The sequence below is a fragment of the Erinaceus europaeus genome, chromosome 17, assembly GCF_950295315.1.
Source record: "Erinaceus europaeus chromosome 17, mEriEur2.1, whole genome shotgun sequence".
Taxonomy (NCBI): Eukaryota; Metazoa; Chordata; class Mammalia; order Eulipotyphla; family Erinaceidae; genus Erinaceus; species Erinaceus europaeus.
In genome coordinates, this window is record NC_080178.1 from 53331195 (window position 1) to 53348697 (window position 17503).

The following is a 17503-nucleotide window of genomic DNA, read 5'->3' on the forward strand; positions in this document are numbered from 1 at the left end:
ATTGGAGCTTAATAAGTCTGTCTTTACAAAAACAAGAACCAAAAGGTAACATGCTGGTCTTTGGGGGCAGCGCACACTTTACTAAATGTACTTTGAGTTGTATCTTGATTCAGGAATATTAGATATTTCCATTCATGCCTTCACATAGTGTCCCAGCGTTTGTGCTCCGTAGTGAGGACAGAAGAGATATCCAGGGCTCACAGTCTCTCAGCAGGAAGCTAGGGCTGCATGGTCATCAGCAGTTCCAAATACACTAGAAATTTCACTTACATTGTTTAGTAACTTTGCTTTAAATGTTAATTACACAGGCAGTGTGTGTGTGTGTGTGTGTGTGTGTGTGTGTGTGTGTGTGTGTGTGTACTGACTGCATTTTCTATGCCTGAGACAGTGCTGTCCATAATGCTCAAAAGTCAAGTTGTAAGCAAGCATGCTGGGATTGAGGTCCAGGCTTATCAGACACATAGATCCCTAACCTCTGCAACGCAGATCCCAGAAAAGAACCACTGAGACAACTTCCATTGGCTGTATTTGCCTCTAAGATGATCATTACTCTAGATGTGTAATTGTGTAGTTGTTATTTTCTTATAGCATACTACATCAAAGAACACCAAAACAGAACTTCAGACCTCTGAGACTACAACTTGTAGGGATCATGAGAAAGCAGGACAGGTACTGGTCTCTCCAGACAAGCAAATGATGGGGTGTCTGCCACTCAACACAAATAGGGCTGGGAGAACAAGGGTTCTGAGTTGATGTAGACCCTGCACTTCAATCAGAATTGTGACCACTCCTGCAACCGGAAGTCTCAGCCTATCAAACACACTGTGCTGATCGTTGTTCATACATCTTTTTATCAAACACAGTCCTGGAGTAATCCAGTCTTGGGAGAGCACAGGAAGAATTCTGAAGGTAAGAAAGACCCTTGGTGTCATTGTAGAAGCTGTGCTATAGGTGCATGCATCGTGCCAAGGCCAACAGCCTGCTGTACTGCTGAAACATAAAAAAAAGGATCCAGAGACCAAGAGATTCTATGGAGATACCAGATAATGAAGACAAGGACGCTGTGTTCAAGAACCAGGTAGTGTTATGCTTTGATTGAGAGGTGGTGCAGTGGGGGCAGCAGACAAGACAAGGTCACTGCGGATATCCTGTGCATGTCTACCTGGCAATGTGCCAAATCATGCATTTCATGTAAGAATGAAGTTTGAGTCATGACCTTGTTTCCAGGAACATACTAAAGGCATGTTTGGTGCACTACATTTTGGAGCTGATGCTACTTTCTGATCTCCTCACAGCTTATATAAATGCACTGGGGAGGGGTTTGGAGCATGAAGGAGGGTTTACTCTACTCTGTTGCATGAGTGCAGGGAAGAACATAGACAGTCACACATTTTCAGGTGCCGTTCTGCTTGGCTTGCTTGAGCCAGACCTTAGGTTTGAAAAAGAAAGGCCTTGACTAAAAAAACTCTTCTCAGCTAGGAAAAAAACAACAGAAAAGCCCATAATTTGGACTCCTATGAAACATAGCCTTTGTAGAGAGAAATATTAGTAGTCCACAAAAAGAACTACATTTCCAGCATGTGTTTTATTTACTTATTAATTTTTTATTTATATTATTTTTCCCTGTAATGTTGGCCTACAATCAGAAAAAAAAAAAAAACAGTTCATGAAGAATGCAGCTAATAACCTTGGAGTCACAGATGCTAGGAAGGCACATAGGAACCAGAAATGCCACTTTTTCTGTAAGAGTTGTTTCTGCCTCACTCTTGCATATAACCCTGTCTGGGAATGTTTGAACCCACCCTCTGGAGGGCAGATTGAAGGGATGTCAGTGGGCTTTACAAGAGTGATACTTCCTCTCTGGGTGGGAGCTCATTCCATAGAATCTTGGGCCCCTTCCCACACCCCCAGAACTGAGGTCTCCACCTGACCCTCAGGTGAGCTATAGGTGCAGAAGGTTCAAGAAACCTCTTTTCAGATGGTAGTGAACATGTCTGACCATCATTTTCATGTTTTTCGTCACTATGGCTTCTTTTTTTATTTGCCTAAATCATCCTATTTTCAAACCATTATCTAGTTAAACTGACAATTCTGGACATAATAGATAGTCCAGAGTATTGCCTTTGTTCAACATGCAGGACTTTGGGCCAGGGGTAGAGCTTAGTGGAAGACTCTGTGGTTGCATGCCTGTGGCCCTGGGGTTTGATTATACACACCACACACACACACACCCACACACACACACACACACCATAGGAATGAAAAAAAAGAACTGTTGCTTCTGGTAAGTTTTGCTCAGAGTCTCATTTGAGCACATGAGTTCAACATGTGGCTGCTTCATTCGCACATTTAAACATTATTATTTTTTCTTTTAGATAGATAGAGAATGCAACCAGAGCACTGAGGCTTCCTTCAGTGTGGAGGGGCCGGGCCTGAAACCCAATTCTCCAATGACAAAGCAGCCACTGTATAAGCCAGCTATTTTACTAGCCCATCAGTTGTTTTCTTGTTCAGCTCAAAGAAATGAACTGCCCCTCTTTCATCTTGGAATTCATACATCTTTGAAGACCAATCACCAATGCTGCTGTCATCTCTGCAAAAACAAGAGGACTATTCTGAGTTTGCTAAAACAAAGAGATGCCAATTGTGAACTGGCCAAGAAAAAGCAACAAAACCAGGAAGTCTTGGAGCAACTAGAACTGCTGCAACTCAAACAAGAGTGAGTTTTGGTGGATTTGCAGGGAGACTCCAGTGGGGAAGGTTGGGGCAGCACAGCTAGTGCCTCAGCACATCTCAGCCAGCCAACTGGGGTCTCCACGCAGCCCTTCATCGCCACCATGTTTAGCGTCAGGACAGCCTTGGTGGCCAGGAACAGTTGTCAATCAGCACCATGTGCTTTGACTTTGTGATCAGTGGTGTTAGTAGAGGAAGAAGGGGCCAGTCTGAAGCAGGAACCCCTCCCAGTGTAGTTTTATCAACAGTCTGTTGGGGGCCCAGGACCCAGGGTCAGGAGTGTGGGGTCCCAAACTGGAAGCAGGGGCCAGGCCATCACGGAAAGCCTTCCCTATACTCATACCTGCCATTCTTCTGCAGCTCACCCTGGGATGAATATATCTCTCATTTTCATTTCCTGAGGAAAGAGAGTATTTAGTTGCTCTTGGCCTGAGGCTGAGCATTTGGGTCAGGGAGCAGGTTAGGAGAACAGTGAAAGAAACTGCTGTGGGGAAGACTCCCCCAAATGGAGGTAGTTCCTTCCTCCATAAAGCTAGTCTCTCTCTCTCTCTGTCTTCCTCCCTTGCTCCCTCTTTCCTTCCCTCCCTTCATTCCTTCCATATTTACTACTATATTATGTGGGGCTTGGTGTCCTGATGCTCGACTATTTCGGGCAGTCCTTTGTTTGATAGAATGTATGAACTAGAGGGAAACAGAGAGCAGGAGAGGCACCTGCAAAACTGTTCTACTACTTGTCAAATATTTCCATTGCGCGTGAGGACCTTGAACACAGGTCTTTGCAAATGGCAGATAGTGTACTCTTCTAGATGAGACACCACCAGGTCCCAAGTCCTGTCATCATCAAGTGCAATGGAATCTGCCCACTATCACCAGTGCTATTCAACATAGTGTTGGAAGTTCTTGTCATGGCAATCAGGCAGGAACAAAGAATTAAAGGCATGCATATTTGTTGTATGCTTCTCATTGGTTTTGGTCTCCCCTACCCTGCCTCTGGAAGATTGTGGTTTAGCCCCTGCTAGTTTCTCGCCTCCCCTTCTCCCTGCCCCCAACCCTACATATTTCCTGAGTTCCTGCCTCAGCCTCCAGAGGAGAAGAATGCAGGACAGATCTGTGTGGTGATTAGTTTAAGAGTCTCTCTCTGCCACTGGAGGAGAAAGACAAGGGAGCACATGTTTGCCCGCTCGTGAAAAAAGATTAAACCGCGTTCTCAGCTCAGCCGTGTGTCTCTGGTTGTCTCTGTTACCCACCCGTGAAGCTAGCCCGATTAAAACAACACATATTGGAAGAGAAGCAGTCAAACTCTCCCTATTTGCATAGGACATGAGAGTCTACATAGAAAAATCTAACCAGGGAGATGGGCACTAGTGAAGTGGGTTAAGCTCACATGGCGCAAAGCACAAGGACTGGCATACAGATCCTGACTCAAGCCTGTGGCTCTACACCTACAGGGGAGACTCTTCACAGGTGGTGAAGCAGGTCTGAAGGTGTCTATCTTTCTCCCCCCCCTTTTTTCTTCCTCTCCTCTCTCCATTTCTCTCTGTCCTATCCAACAACAATGTCATCAATAACAACAACAACAATAACTACAACAATAAAACAACAAGGGCTACAAAGGGGAATAACTAAATATTAACAAAAATATTAAAAAAAAGTAAAACCTAGGGAATCCAAAAAGAAGCTTTCAGAAGTCATCAGGCAATACAGTAAGTTGTCAGGCTACCAAATTAACATTCAAATGTCAGTGGCATTCCTCTTCGCAAACACTAAGTTAGAAGAAGTTGAAATCCAGAAGTCAACTCCTTTTACTATAGTAATAAAAACAAAAAATATCTAGGAATACACTTAACCAAAGAAGTAAAAGACTTGTATACTGAAAATTATGAGTCACTACTCAAGGATAATGAAAAAGACACAAAGATGTGGAAAGATATCTCATGTTCATGGGTTGGAAGAATTAGCATCATCAAAATGAATATACTACCCAGAGCCATATACAAATTTAATGCTCTCCCCATCAAGATCTCAACCACACTTTTGGGATTGATGTTACCCTGCATGCAGGGCAGGTCTGGAGGTAAAAGAAGATACATCAATGGGATGGGTGGGGATATTTTAGGCAAAACAATCATTATGTAAATAGGCCATACTGTCAGCAATGCAGGATGGAGCAGGAGGGCTGGCTTAATGCCTGACAACAGGCTGCTTTAAAAATATTTAATTCAAAAGACTTAAGAGAAAAAAAATTCATCTAGGAAAAAAAACTACAGAATATTGTTGAACGGATAGATAGTATTTTGTATTTCTAAACTTACTGGATAGATACGGAAATTGAGAGAAGGGGGAGACAGAGTGAGACACACATTGACTCACACATGCACCACTGGCTCACTGCTAGGGAAGCTTCCACCTCACAGGTAGAGATGGGTCTTGAACCTGGGTCTTGTGTGCTCATTTGCATACACTACTGCACTGAGATTTTAAAGGGGGTAAAAATATTCTTAAAAAAAGGTTAGACATACCACGTAATGCTTGATAAGATATTTCTTCCATATCTGTTTGCAAAATAAGAAAAGACAAGGATGTCCATTTAGTCTTCCTTAGTCATTATGGAATGAAGTGACTTGTAACTACATGTAGAAGGCCTCAGGGAGCCAGGCACACTTGTTTGAGTACACACATTACAGTGTGCAAGGAGCCAGGTTCAAGTCCCTGGTCCCTGCCTCCAGTGGGAAGCTTCATGAGTGGTGGAGCAGAGCTGCAGGTGTCTCTCTATTCCCCTCTCAATTTGTACCTGTTCATTAGTAAATAAATAAATAGTAATATATGTAAAATTTAGAGAGACAGAGAGAGAGAGAGAAGGATGGTATATATGATAGCAATACCAGCCTTCCTCTGCTGGCTGTGGCTGGATCTAGAGACATAATTAGGATTATTATACCATAATGCCAAGATTTTGTGGGGAGGCCTCTCTCAGGCACAGATTTCCTGGCATGTCCACCCTGTTGCGCACCAGGAGTGGGTGCTTAGGAAAATGTGAATCGAGGCAGCCGGGGTAGGGCCTTACGGGATTCTCTGTGTCCGTTGCTAGTGACATGACATAAAATGACCCAGAGACTGTGTTTAGGAATGATCCGTTTATTGAACAGCAAAGCAGGGGTTTAAGGGATCATAGGAGGAAGTAACATGTATATTCCATATATGGTAGGAAGTCAAGCGGCCTGGAGGGGGTCAGGACTTCTCTAGTGAGTGATCTAAGGAACGAGGGAATTGTTAGAGGTTGAGAAAAGGTCAGGGTTTGATTAGTGACTATTGAGCAAGGGTTTATTTGGTTGGAGGAATGAGGAAATGGGGTTATCAATAACCAGAAGACAGAGACGGGTCCTGAGGGCAGAGAGAAGATGGATCAGGTATGATCAAAGGAACGGAGTGGGTTGGGAGAGGGCCTGAAGTTACTGTTTGACAGAGAGCAGAACAATGATGTATGGGTCATATACGATCAAAGAGATGAACTTCCAGTAACCCCAGAGCTAACCATCTGGTTTGGAAATGAGGAAGTGGGCTGTGTGTCAGGGGCTACAGGGTCTTTGTGAAGCAGGGATACCGATGGGGGGGGCAGATCCTGTTGGTTGTTTCCCTCCTTGCTTGGTCTCTAGTGGAGAGAGAGAGGCTAACAGGATGGTCGTGCCATCCAGGCACCCATCTTTCAATGGGAGGTCCCACACCAAGCTCAACCACAATCTCACAATTTCCCTACACCATAACAATGCAGTGCATAAAGTAGGTTTCTGGTTCTGTTGTAGTGCACTTTCATTCCCTCCCTCTCTTCTCTCCCCCTTCCTCCCCCTCACCCCTGTAATGCATCTCTGTGAAAGAAAGCTTCTTGTGCTGAATTTAAAGCTAGTGGAATAATGTCTGTAAAATTTCTCATTTGACTTTGTTTAAACAGCTTATTTCTACCTTCAGAAAGGTCCTTAGTAAAAATTTTCACTTTTGAGTAATAAAAATTAAAGTGGAAATGCAAAGATTTTTATTTGTGAAGCACTTTCCCTCCTATCTTGCCTTATTTTTTTAAAGATTTTATTTATTTATTTATTTATTTATGAGAAAGATACAAGAGAGAGAGAAATAACCAGACGTCACTCTGGTACATGTGCTGCCAGGGATTGAAATCAGGACCTCATGCTTGAGAGTCCAGTGCCTTAGCCACTGTGCCACCTCCTGGACCACTCTTGCCTTATTCTGAAAGTGTAAATCACTAGTAACAGAAGAGTGATTCCATATTACAAGATACTCACATGATACACTGCCTTGAAGCTTTGCTAAGAATTTTTTTTAATTTTTTAAATTTTTATTTTTTTAAGAAAGGATAAATTAACAAAGCCATAGGGTAGGAGGGGTACAACTCCACACAATTCCCACCACCCAATATCTATATCCCACCCCTTCCCCTGATAGCTTTCCCATTCTCTATCCCTCTGGGAGCATGGATCCAGGGTCATTGTGGGTTGCAGAAGTTGGAAGGTCTGGCTTCTGTAATTGCTTCCCAGCTGAACATGGGCATTCACTGGTTGGTCCATACTCCCAGTCTGCCTCTCTCTTTCCCTATTAGGGTGGGTTTCTGGGGAACCGGAGCTCCAGGACACATTGGTGGGGTCTTCAATCCAGGGAAGCCTGGCTGGCATCCTGTTGGGATCTGGAACCTGGTGTCTGAAAAGAGTGTTAACGTACAAAGCCAAACAAATTGTTGAGTTATCATGGACACAAAGGTTGGAATAGTGGAGGGGAAGTGTTAGGGGGGTACTCACTGTAAACTCTAGTGTACTTCTGCTTTCAGGTATATATTTTACACTAGTTTATGGATACATTTGAACATATGTTCTCTCTCACAGATACTGGTGTCTATCTAGGTTTTGGGACTTGCTAAGAACTTTTGCCAATCCAAAGGTTTCATCCTGGGGCACATTGGAGTCTCTTTTCAATCTTTGTTTGTGCCTTGGCTAATCTAACCCGAACTGGAGTGGCTATAGGTGAGTCTTGTGAGTTTTTTTCCATCTAAGAATAGGGGTAACTTCAAGTCATAATCAAGACTAAGAAGTATTGTTCAAAGTGAAACTATTTTCCCAATTTCTTTCTTTTATTTTTTTATTTTTACACCAGAGCACTGCTCAGCTCTGGCTTATGGTAGTGTGAGGGTTTGAACCTGGGACTTCAGAGCCTCAGGCATGAGAGTCTCTTCATGTAACCATTATGCTATCTACCTCACCCTTATTTCCCCATTCTCTTAAGACTAAGGGAAAACTTATTGATGTCTAAATGTGAAACTGGAAATGTTTAATTTATTCTAGTACTATGTTGGTCATGGAAATGCTATTAATGAGCTGAAATTCCACCCAAGGGATCCAGATCTTCTCCTGTCAGTAAGTAAAGGTAAGAAAAGTAAAAGTACGTGTAGTCCTATTTATTTGGGTATGGTTTATTTATTTCTTTTCTTTTTTTTATGAGAGCAAGAAGACTAGAGGACTGTAGCTTCTGTCCACAATTAAAAAATTTCTGTTGACTATAGAGGTGGTGTAGTGGGTAATGTGTTGGAGTCTTAAGTCTGAGGTTCTTCCTTCAATCCTAGTATTACCTGTGCCAGAGTGATGCTCTCTGGTTCTTCCTCTCTCTCTCTTTTATTTTAAATATTTTAATATTTATTTATTCCCTTTTGTTGTCCTTTTTTTATGTTGTAGTTATTGTTGTTATTGCTGCTGCTGTGGTTGGATAGGACAGAGATTAATGGAGAGAGATGGGGAAGACAGAGAGGGGGAGAGAAATATAGACATAGACACCTGCAGACTTGCTTCACCTCTTGTGAAGCAACTCCCCTGCAGGTGGAGAGATGGGAGGTCAAACAGGGATCCTTTTGTCAGTCCTTGGGCTTTGCACCACTTGCTTAACCTGCTGCACTACTGACCAACTCCCGCTCTCTCTCTTTCTTTTCCCTCCTATCATAAATAAATAAGTACCTTTTTAAAATAAAGAAGAAACAAAGATTTAAAATATTTTTTATTGTGTAGAGGCAGGGAGACACCTGAAGCCCTGCTTCATTACTTGTAAAGCAAACAGACAAACACCTCATCACAGACCCCTGAAAGCATCAACCCTGCTTTTTTTTTTTTTATGATTGGGCCCTCCTCAATCACGATCGAACAGGCCATGGCCGGTGCGCCGCTATGTTCCATCGCTGGGGAGCCAGAGACGACCCGAACTACCCCTGTGGCTACAGACAGACTATGAACCACATAGTCTACGACTGCTACCTCTCCAGATTCAAAGGAGGTCTCGAAACTTTACATCAGGCTCAACCTGACGCTGTTGACTGGCTACGGAAGAAGGGCAAACGCTAGAAGAAGAACTTGTAAAGCTCTCCCGTTGCAGGTAGGGACCAGGGCCTTGAACCTGAGTCCTTTCTCACTATAGTGTGTGTGCCTAAGCAGCTGTGTCACTACCTGGGCCTGAATTTTTTTTTTTCTGTTCTACTTTTCCTTGTTTATATGCAGGGCTTCACATATGGTCGGCATGTGTTTTTCCATTGACTCTTTGACCCTGTGATTTCCTCTTTTTTTTTTTTTCTTTCTTTTTTGTCATCAAGATTGCTGCTGGTGGTTATCAGTGACAATGTACCCCACCTTTTTCTTTTCTTTCTTTTTTTAAGATGTAGTTATTTACACACGGGTAGTTGAGAAGAGAGAGCTAGAGCATCATTCTTGCACATAACCTGATGCTCTTGAACCCGACACTTTTGGCACTGTGCCACCTTCTGGGCCATGGCTTTTCCTTAAAATCTATTTAATTAAATCAATTTTTAATTTTTTGGGGGGGCTGGGAGACACCTTACCTTGTAGACAGCAGTGTACATTACCATGCTTGAGGAACAGAATTTAAGCCCCTGACCAGCACATGGGAACATCTGTTTGGGGGAGACTTCACAAGGGTCAAGAAATGCTGTGGTGTCTCTTCCCCTCTCCTCCCTAACCCATCCTCTTCTCTCTCTCTCTCTCTCTATCTCTATCTCTATCTCTATCTCTATCTCTATCTCTATCTCTCTGTCCGTCTCTCTGTTGTCATTGTTGTTGGATAGAACAGAGATCAATCAAGAGAGGAGGCGTCAGGCCTGAAAGCCAGTCCTCCTTGCTCTGCTCCCTGCTCCCTTGTTGACGCTATGGTCTATTTACATAATCATTGTGTTGCCTGAAAGATCCCCACCAATTTATACCCGCAGGGTATTGCTAATTCAGTTAAAACCATTGCAGCAGTTGCTAAGGATGCTTCCATCTTCCCAGCATACTTTTTACTCTCCCCACCTCCTTTCCTAGCAATTTCCATTTCAGGCTTGCCACTTCTGTTTTGTACCCTATAAAGCTTGCTGCTCTTCTGGTTTCACTCTCTTTCTCTTCCAAGTTCTGACCAGGAGATGGGCTGGAGTGCATAGCGGGAGGTGGCTATTTTGCTAGCTCCATGTGGCCTAAACTCACTGTGCTCACTCCTGATTCTGGGATAACCGGATCAATAAGGAATTGTATGACCACACTGCCACGAGTTCCTCGTCTCTTTCTTTGGTGAAGCTAGCCCAGCAAGGAGGGGAAGGCAGAAAAGTGGAGAGAAAGATATACACCTGCATACCTGATTCACCACTTATGAAGCGACTCCCCTGCAGGTGGTGGTTGGGGGCTGTGTACCATCATCTTTATGTGCTTTGCACCATGTGCACTTAACCCACTGCACTACTGCACGACCTCCTCTTTCCCTTTTTAGCCCCACCTCCCCTTTCAATTTCTCTGCATTCAATAATAAATAAATATAAGGTTGAAAAAGATTTATAAAATTATTTAATTGATTTCTTAATACAAGGTAGTGGTGGGGTGGAGAAATCCAGAGCATCCTATTGTTTCTGAGTGACATTTCAGTGTCTCAGCACTGATTAAGGTCAGAATACAAATAGTAGAGCTGTCTTCACAAACTCTTGAGTTCAGTTTAACTACCACGTTGTCTTCATCATCATCATTTCCACGACCATGGAGCTTTCACTGCCTTTACCCTGTTCTGGAAGTTCACCATATACTCTTAGGCTTGCGCCTCATCTCTACTATGTACATGACATCGACTTTGTTACCCCAGTGGTCTCAAACACCAGCCAGTGTGACATGTGAGGTATCTCTCCAGATCCTCTGATGTGACATTTCTTTACACCATCAAAACGCATTGCTTCTAATCATACATTTCCTATGCACACTGCTGACTGTCCTCTGCAAACATCAGTTCTCACTCTTACTTCTTTGCCTCTTTGCTTTTATTCTTGTGCATGGTACTGGCGTTAGGTAGTAACGCCAGTGCATGGCGTTACTACCTAACGTTACTACCTTACATGGCGTTACTACCTTACTTTTATTCTTGTGCATGGTACTCTGCCTACATCCATGGTACATGGATGTAGGCAGAGAGTTAACTCACTCTCTGCCTACATCCTTACTGATTATGGCAGTGAAACAGCCACTACTTTCAGAGATGACTACAAGTCTTTTCATATTTTTTCTTTGCTGAGACTTTAAATAAAGTTGTAAGTATTCATAATAATCTTAAGATGACTAAACAGTTGCCCAGTGAAGTGAATTTCCTGGAGTTACAAATGCAATGAGCTTTTGGGTGGGTAAAGATGAAATAGTGAAGTAGCAGGGCGCATATTGAAGAACCATGCATTCTCAGACACAATTTGTAATTTTCTTTCTCCTATAAACCAATTGAAGTCTTTGGACACCAAGGGGCCTAGAACTGAAGGTGATTTTGTCTGACAGAGGAAAAATTGTGATTTCCAAAATAAATACCCCATACAGTGTAATCAAATTTTGTGTTATCAAATTCTGTTGCTAATCAGACTACTTATCCTCAAGTGTGGATACTGAAAAAATTTCTTTATTGGGGACATACAATCAGCATAAATGAATGTATGTCCCCTATAAAGAAATTTTTTAAAAAGTAAATAACCATGAAGGCAAAAAAAAAAATAAAGAAAAGTTACTTACTGACTGTGCATAATTGACCATTCTTTTCATGCAATGTTTAGTGATTTGTAAAGATGGTACAATGTGCTTGACACTACACAAAACACAAACCGAGCATATGCTCACCAAGTAGAGTAATGGAGTAAGTCATGGAGCATTACAATGGAAGGCCTTAAAATGATTCACTCCCATTTGTAATCGTGTTTATGAAACCTAAAACACTTTTTTTTCTTTTTCTTTTCTTTTACTTCTCCTCCTCCTCCTCCTCCTTCTTCTCTTCTTCTTTCCTTCTTCCCATTAAGCTTATTGCTGGTGCTTGCTGCCTCCACAGAAAATCTATCACTCCTACCCACCATATTTTCCTTTTTTGATAAAAGATGAGACAAATAGAGAAGGAGGAGAGACACCTGCAACACTAATCCACCACTTGTGAATCTCCCCCCTACAGTTGGGGGCTAACGGCTTGAACCACAATCTTCAAGCATGTAGTCTTTCTGTTCTAAATTTTTTAAATTTCTTTATTGGGGAATTAATTTGACAGTAAATACAATAGTTTGTACATGCATAACATTTCCCAGTTTTCCATATAACAGTAGAACCCCACGAGGTCCTCTGTCATACTTTTTGAACCTGTACTCTACAACCGCCCACCACACCCCCCCGGGAGTCTTTTACTTTGGTGCAATACACCAACTCCAGTCTACAACTTGCTCATTCACTCATCTGTTCTTGGACAACTGGGTTGCTTCCATGTTTTGGCTATTAAAAATTGTGCTGCCAATAACGTGTACACAGATCTTTTTGGGTGGGTGTGTTGGGTTCCTTAGGATACATCCCCAGGAGTGGAATTTCAGGATCATAGGATAGGTTCATTTCTAGCCTTCTGAGAGTTCTGCATACTGTTCTCCACAGAGGTTGGACCATTCACATTCCCACCAGAAGTGCAGGAGGGTTCCTTTGACCCCACAACCTCTGTAGCATTTGTTGCTGCTACCTTTTCTGATGTATGACATTCTTATAGGAGAGAAGTGGTATCTCTTTGTTGTATTCATTTGCATTTCTCTGACAATCAAAGACTTGGAGCACTTTTTAATGTGTTTCTTGGCCTTTCGGACCTCTTCTGTGGTGAATATTCTGTCCCTGTTCACTCCCCATTTTCAAATGGGGTTATATGTTTTCTTGTGATTGAGTTTGGCAAGCTCTTTATATATTTTGGTTATTAAACTCTTCTCTGATGTTTGTCATGTAAAGAGGGCTGTCTTTCTTTGGCTATTGGTTCCTTCTTCTTCTAGCGTTTGCCCTTCTTCCGTAGCCAGTTAAATGGCTTTGAAAGTGACTGGGATCCATGTGGATTCAGTCGGCTAGGAAGGATCGTCAGTTTCCCCAATGAATGGGTACTCACGGGGTGCACCACGGGAAGGTCGATCCAATGCACCCCATTGATTCCTTTTGCTGTGCAGAAGCTTTTAAATCTGATGAAGTCTGATAGGTTTTTACTTGCCTTAGTCTTCTTTTTAATTGGATTAGTTTCATTGAAGATGTCTTTAAAATTTATGCAGAAAAGAGTTCTGCCAATAGTTTCTTCTAAGTTGTGCTAGTTACTTGTCTAACATCCAAGTCCAAGTCCTTGGTCCACATGGAATTTACTTTTGTATTTGGTGAAATATAGCGTTTCAGTTTCATTGTTCTGCATGTTTCAACCCATTTTTTCCAACTCCATTTATTGAAAAGACTCATTTTTTCCCCACTTAGTAGTCTGGGCACCTTTGTCAAAGGTTAGATGTCCATGATGTGGGGTCTTACTTCTTAGTATACTTAGTATACTATTCCACTGGTCTGTGTGTCTATTCATGTTCCATTACCAAGCAGTTTTTATGACAATGGCTCTATAATACAATTTAGATCTAGGAGTGTGATGCCTCCAGTTCTGTTCTTTCTTTTTTGTTTCTATTTCTTTATTGGGGAATTAATGTTTTACATTCAACAGTAAGTACAATAGTTTGCACGTGCATAACATTCGCCAGTTTCCCATATAACAATACAATCCCCACTAGGCCCTCTATCATCCTTCATGGACTTGTATTCTCACGACTGTTTTGACAATTCTAGATATTTCCTGCTTCCAAATAAGCATTTGTAGCATTTGTTCTATTTTCTTAAAAAATGTGGTTGAGATCTTGATGGGGATAGAATTATTTTTTCTATGGCTCTGGGGGTAGTATATTCATTTTGATGATGCTAATTCTTCCAACCAATGAACATGGAATGTCTTTACACTTCTTTGTGTTTTTTCTATTTCCTTGAGTAATGACCCATAATTTCCATTATACAAGTCTTTCACTTCTTTGGTTTGGTTTTTTCCTAGATGTTTTCTTGTTCTTTTTTGTTGTTGTTGTTGCTATAATAAAATGAATTGATTTCTGGATTTCCTCTTCTTCTAATTTAGCGTTTGCATAGAGGAATGCCACTGACTTTTGTATGTTAATGTTGTACCCTGAAGCCTTAGTGTATTGCCTGATTATTTCCTAAAGCTCATTGCTAGATTCCTTAGGTTTTTTTGTTTATATTGTTATGCCATCTGCAAATAGGGAGACTTAGACTTCTTCTCTTCCAACCTGTCTCCCTTGAATTCCTTGATCCTGCCTGATTGCTATGTCAAGAACTTCCAACCCTATGTTGAATAATAATGGTGATAGTGGGCAGCCCTGTCTAGTACCTGATCTGAGGGGAAATGCTTCCAGTTTTTCACCATTGAGTATTATGTTGGCTGTAGGTTTGCTATATATAGACTATAGTATCTTGAGGAATTTCCCATCTATTCCCATTTTTGTACTGTTTTGATCATAAAGGGATGTTGTATTTTGTCAAAGGCTTTCTCTGCATCTATTGATAGGACCTTGTGGTTTTTGATATTGCTTTTGTTGATGTGTTGGCTCACATTGATTGACTTATGTATATTAAACCAACCTTGCATGCCTGGGATAAACCCCACTTGGTCATGATGAACAATCTTTTTAATATACTGCTGTATCAGGTTGGCTAGAATTTTGTTCAATATTTTAGCATCTATGTTCATAAGAGATATTGGTCTGTGGTGACTTTTTTGGATGTGTCCCTGTCTGCTTTTCGTATCAGAGTTATGTTGCCTTCATAGAAGCTGGCATGGAGTATTCTAGTGTCTTCAATCTTCTGGAAGACGTTTAAAAGTAGAGGTATTAGTTCTTCATTGAAGGTTTTGTAGAATTCATTTGCAAAACCATCTGGCCCAGGACTTTAATTTTTGGGAAGACTTTTGATAACTGTTTCAATTTCATTAGCTGTGATAGACCTGCTCATGTTATCCACTTCCTTTTTACTTAGTTTTGGAAGTTGGTAGGTATCTAGGAAATCATCCATTTCTTCTAGGTTCTCTAGCTTGGTAGCATATAGTTGTTCATAGAAGCCTTTCCTGATATGTTGAATTTCTGCTGTGTCTCTTTTTTAGTGTCCAATTTATTTTGTCTTCTCCTTTTTTTGTTCTGTAAGTCTGGCTCAAGGACTGTCAATTTTGTTCACTCTTTCGAAGAACTGACATTTACTTTCATTGATTTTCATTGATCTTTTGTATGGTTTTCTTATTCTCAGTGTTATTTATTTCTGCCTAACTTTAGTGACTTCTGTCCTTCTGGTTGCTTTAGGGTTCCTTTGTTCTTCTTCTTCTAGGTCTTTAAGATGTTCAGTCAGGCTGTTTATTTGTGCTTTGTCTTGTTTCCTAATGTGTGCTTGTATAGCTATGAACTTCCCTCTAAGTACTGCCTTAGCTGTGTCCCAAATAATTGGATAGCTTTTGTCTTCATTTTCATTGAAGACTTGAAGCAGTTTGATTTCTTCCTTTATTTCCTCTTTGACACAGAAGTTGTTAAGAAGTGTACTTTTGACCTTCCAAATTTTGGGACTGTTACTAATCTTTTGTTGATTGTTAAGTGTTAATTTAATTCCACTGGGGTCTGAGAAGATTCTGGGGATGGTTTCAATGCTTTTGAATTGGCTTATGCTTTCTTTGTGGCATAACATATGGTCTATCCTTGAGAATGACCCATGTGGATTTGAGTAAAATGTGTATTCCAGTTTCTTGGGATCAATGACTCTGAAAATGTCCAATAGTTCTAGTTTATCTATCTCTTCATTTAGCTTCCTTATGTCTTTATTGATTTTATACCTGGATAACCTGTAGTTGAGACAGTGTGGTATTGACGTCCCCTACTATGACTGTGTTGCTGTTCCTATATTGCTATAGCTCTTTCAGTAGATGTTTGATGTATTTAGATGGCTTCTCATTGGGTGCATAGATGTTAATAATTGTTTAGTCCTCTTGATTGACTGATTGACTGATCCTCTGAGCATTAAGTAGTGTCCATTCCTGTCTTTTTTAATCATATCTATTTTGAAGTATATCGTGTCAGATATGAGAATAGCTGTTCCTGCCCTTTTTTGTGGGTCAATGGCTTGTATGTTAGTTTTCCATTGTTTCACGTTGAGTCTGTGTCTTGTTGAGTTAGGAGGGTTTCCTGTCGACAGCATATTGTTGGGTTGTGTTTTCTGATCTATCTTCATACCCTGTGTCTTTTAATAGCTGAATTCAGTCCATTGAACTTTATTGGCATTTCTCAAAGATTGATGATATTTTAATGCCATTCTTGTAGAGTTTTAGAGTGTTCTGATAAATGACCTATTTATGGTGGTCTGAATGTTTCTAGAACTTCTTTCAGGGCAGGCTTGTTGATAGTTGATTCCTTCAACTGTTGCTTGTCTGAGAAGGTTTTGATGCCTCCATCTAGTCTGAATGACAGTCTAGCAGGATATAGTATTCTTGGTTGAAAGCCTTTCTCATTGAGCACTCAATAGATATCTTGCCATTCTCTTCTGGCTTGTAGTGTTTCTGTGGAGAACTCTGCTGCTAATCTTATGGGTTTTCCTCTGTAGGTGATTCTTTGTTTTTCTCTTGCAGCCTTCAGGATCCTTTCTTTATCCTTCTTCCTTTCCATTCTAAATAAGATGTCTCTTGGTGTCTTTAAGTCTGGGTTAATTCTGTTTGGGATCCTCTGGGCTTCTTGAATCTTTATGTCTTTGATGTTGTCTAGACTAGAGAAGTTTTCTGCTATTATGGCCTGAGAAATGCTTTCTTCCTCTCCCTATCTTTCTTCTTCTGGTTAGCCAATAATATGTACTTTGTTTCTTTTGAAGTCATCCCATAGGACTCTGTTGTTGCTTTCAGCATCTCTTAATCTCTTTTTGAGAGCTCTTATTTTTTTTTTTTTGGAGTTGTCTCTAATTCATCCTCGATCTTGCTATTTCTGTCTTCAGCCACCTTTGTTCTATTCACTCTGCCCTCTACTTTTTTCTGGAGTTCATCTATTTTGTTACCCTTTTCTGATACTGTTTTAGCTTGTTCAGCTAGTTGTGTTCTTAGCTCAGCTACTTCAGCTTTTGGCTCTCTGATAACCTTGAGATAGTTAGTGTTTTCTTCCAGAGTCTCATTTGTTGTTCCTGTATTTCAGATTACAATTGTTTCAAACTCTTTACTCACTGCTGTGATTATTTCCTTGGCTAATGTTTGGATGTTGAACTCATTATTTTGTACTTCACACTTTGGGGAGCTTTTAACTGGACTCTTGTCCTGGTTTGTTTCTCCATTATTTCTTCTTGTTGGTTTAACCATTTTATATATTATGTTATGAGTTCCCTCTCTC

At 41.0% G+C, this 17503-nt stretch overlaps 2 pseudogenes; one reads left to right on the plus strand and one right to left on the minus strand.

Annotated features, from left to right (window-relative positions):
* The window catches only part of LOC132533795 (NADP-dependent malic enzyme, mitochondrial-like), a 321330-nt pseudogene that overhangs the window by 32202 nt on the left and 271625 nt on the right, over positions 1-17503 (plus strand).
* LOC132533964 (protein SET-like) overlaps positions 1-17503 on the minus strand; it is a 74347-nt pseudogene that overhangs the window by 1819 nt on the left and 55025 nt on the right.